Consider the following 3,884-nt stretch of genomic DNA (forward strand, 5'->3'; position numbering starts at 1 on the left):
GTCTATCTTTTTTTAAAATTTTTTTTTGTCTTTCTGAGACAGGGTCTCCCTGTAGCCCCAGCTGGCTTGTCAATCTTGTTTATCTTTTCAAAGAATGGCACACACCTTTAATCTCTCGCTCTGGAGGCAGAGGCAGGCAGGTGTCTGGGAGTTCGAGGCCAGCCTGGTCTACATAGTGAGTTCCAGGCCAGCTAGGCCTACAGAGACCCCCTGCCTCAAAAACAAACAAACAAAGAAACAAAAACCTAATTAAATACAGCCATACACATTACCATTAATGAATTTCACAAAACGTTAACAGAAGCAAAAAGGGCCAGGCATGGAAATTCACATTTGTATATATTCACAGTACTTGGGAGGCTGAGGCAGGAGTACTCTGCAGGGTTCAGGTCAACCTAGGCTACAAAATGAATTTTAGGCCAGCATGGCCTAATTTGAGACCCTGAAGAGAGAGAGACAGAAACAGAGACACAGAGACAGAGACACAGAGAGAGAACAAAACAGAAGAACATGTATAAAAGATTACATTTACTTAGCCATAAATAGCAGTTAAATATCATCAGAGCTAGGCATTGTGGCTCAACCCAGTAATCCTAGCACTTAGGTCACTTAGATAACTTAGATAACTGCTGGTTCCAGACCAGCCTAGGCTACCCACCGAGTTCAAGGACAGCATGGGCTACAAAGTGGAACCATGTGTCCAAACTCCAAGTAAATATTGTTTAAAGGCAAGACAGATGGCAAAAATATAAAGAAAAAGAAGTCACACAAAAATTCAGAAAAATGTCTCTTGCAAAAGAGAAGAAGAAATAACAGGAAGGCACATAAAACTGTTCTGGCTATTACACACAGGTTTTAGTTATTCACTGTTCTTTATAAGTCTAAGTCGTCATGCACATGTGTACTTTTTTCATACATGTATGTGGTATCTGTGTGTGTGTGTTGTTCTACATGCATGCTCCCACGTATTTGGATGCATGAGTGTGGGGTGTGCGTGTACCTGGAGGCCGCAGGCTGATGTCAAGAATCTTCCTCAACAACTTTCCATCTTATTGAGGTAGAGTCTCTCCAGCTGAACCCTAGAGATTGTGGATATGGCTAATCTAGCTAGCCAGCTACTCAGGGGATCCCATTTCTGCCTTCTGCTGGAATTACAAGCAGTCTGCCAAGCCCACCCAGCATTTACTAAGATCTTGGTGTCTGCTGCTAGCATAGCAAGCACTCAAACTGCTGAGACATCTCCCCAGCCCCAGGTGCATGTCTGTATGCATGCAAATTTCCACGGTGATAGCAAATGCAAAGCCTGGCACAAAGAACCCATGTGAATGGGAACCCATCTTCTATTCCACTAAGCCTGTGATCTCGTGTTGGTGCCAATGAACTTCAGACTTCTCTGGTCCCTGCAATTGCACCTGCACTGTACCCACCTGAAAGTTCTGACTACTTCATTTTATAACTTTTGTCTTTACCTCCAAATTTTGGGAAAGAAGACACATTAGAGAATGCAGCAAGGCTTTGTGGTCCTGCTAATTGCGATTCACAGCACCGCTGATGATACCTACTGAATTCATGAATATACAAGGCTCTGGGATCAATTTCCAATACCATACAAACACATACAAAGGTTGGTTTTATGGAGCATTTCAGGTTAGGAAGCTCAATCAGTACTATACATTTTATAAAATTACACTTAGAATGTATCCTATGTGTTACACACAAAACTAGTAGGTTTCCAGGGCTGGAGAGGTGGCACTTGCTGCATAATTATAAGGACAGAATTTGGATGCCAACAACCATGTAACCAGTCATGCGTCCCTTGTATGTCTATGACCCCAGCTCTGATGGGGGCAGAGACAGAAGGGCTGCTGGGCTTGCTGGCTTCCAGCCTAGCTCAGAAAATGTGAGGCCCCAGTTCAGGAAGAGATTCTGCTTCAATAGAATAGGAGAGTGAGAGGCAACTACATGCCACCCTCTGGCCTGCACATGCACACACAGGCATGCACACTCCCATACATACCTGCTCATGCACACACAAGCATGCACATTCCCATACACACCTGCACATGCACACACAGGCATGCACACTCCCATACATACCTGCTCATGCACACACAAGCATGCACATTCCCATACACACCTGCACATGCACACACAGGCATGCACACTCCCATACATACCTGCTCATGCACACACAAGCATGCACATTCCCATACACACCTGCACATGCACACACAGGCATGCACACTCCCATACACACCTGCTCATGCAGTCATACACAAATACACAAGTAAGTTTAAAAACAAAAACCTGGGCCAGCTAGATAGCTCACCAGGTCAATAGGATTTGAGTCTAGAATCTACATGAAAGTGGAAGGAGAGGGACTGGAGAGGTGGCTCAGTGGTTGAGAGCATTGGCTGCTCTTCTAGAGAACCCAGGTTCGATTCCCAGCACCCACATGGCAGCTAACAACCATCCATTACTCCAGTTACAGGGGATCTGATGCCTTCTTCTGGCCTCTACCGGCTTTGCATGACACAGATGCACTTACATACATACAGGCAGAACACTCATACACATAAAATTTAAAAATTCTTTTACCCTATCTCAAAAAAAAAAAAAAAAAAAAAAAAGTGGAAGAAAACCCGGGTGTAGTGGTGCATGCCTTTAATCCCAGCACTGAGGAGGCAGAGGCAGGTGAATCTCTATGAGTTGGGGGCCAGCCTGGTCTACATAGTGAGTTCCAGGCTAGTTGGAGCTACAGGAAGACCCTGTCTCAAAGGACCAAAAACAAAAGTGGAAGAATCAACTCCACAAAGTTGTTCTCTGAACTCTACATGAGTGTCATGGAACATACTGTCACACACACACACACACACACACACACACACACACACACACACACACCAATAAATTTTACAACTTTTAAAAAACCACCAAACTTTAAAAAAAATTTTATGTATGTGGGTATATATCCTGCATGTATGTTAAGTGCACCCATGCTGTGTAATGCCCACAGAGGACAGAAGGGGGCTTGGGTGCCCTGTTACAGACAATTGTTAGATGCCATGTGGGTGCTAGGATTCAAACCCGGGTCCCCTGCCAGCCAGTGCTCTTAACCACTGAGTCATCTCTCCTAAAATCTACTAAACTTCTGAATAAACAAAGCTGTATTTAATAATATAACAACAGGACAGCCATTAAACTGCCCTTTATGAACTACTTCCTCTATCATGTGGCTGTCAAAAGGCTAGGTGAGACTCTAGCAATAGAAAAATCGCTTTGAAAGCTCAGGCTATGCAGCCAGCCATTCCTTTCACAATATTCTTACTGTCTATGGCAGACTACATGACAATCTAACCACTTATTTTCTGAGTAAAAGCAAAAGACCAGAATTGTAGGCATCCAATAACATCTTCAGAACATTATTTTTAACTATATAAACATCCGATAGTTATGAAAAAGACCAAAAAAAAGTGGAGGAAAAACACTAGCTTTTCCAAAAATCTAGAAGGCAAGTTTGATCTGTGCCACTGTTTATTCATAGACTTTATATAGCATAAGAAGCTTTTAAAGAGAACTTTTTCATATTAAAATAGATCACTGCCAGCACTTAGGAGGGGGAGGCAGGAGGTTCAGGAGTTCAAGGTCAACTCAGCAACACAGTGATTTCAAAGCCAATATGGGCTAAAAAAGCCCTGTCTTAAGAAACCAAAAAAATGGTGGTGCATGCCTATAACCCCAGCACTTGGGAGGTGAAGGCAAGAGAATCAGAAGTTCAAGGCCAGCTTCAGCTGCACAGGGAGCTTGAGGTCAGACTATGCTGAGACCCTACCGGGAGGAGGGAAGAAGGAGGGGGGGGGGGACCCCAAACAGGAAAAAAAAAA

The 3,884-nt window shown here is 43.7% G+C and overlaps 1 protein-coding gene across 2 annotated transcripts in view; it reads right to left on the bottom strand.

Annotated features, from left to right (window-relative positions):
- Positions 1-3,884, bottom strand: part of Pik3cb (phosphatidylinositol-4,5-bisphosphate 3-kinase catalytic subunit beta) — a 171,177-nt gene that overhangs the window by 136,134 nt on the left and 31,159 nt on the right. The gene's annotated exons all lie outside the window — the stretch shown is intronic.

This window comes from Nannospalax galili, unplaced genomic scaffold (assembly GCF_000622305.1).
Source record: "Nannospalax galili isolate Female #2095 unplaced genomic scaffold, S.galili_v1.0 scaffold482, whole genome shotgun sequence".
Lineage (NCBI taxonomy): Eukaryota > Metazoa > Chordata > Mammalia > Rodentia > Spalacidae > Nannospalax > Nannospalax galili.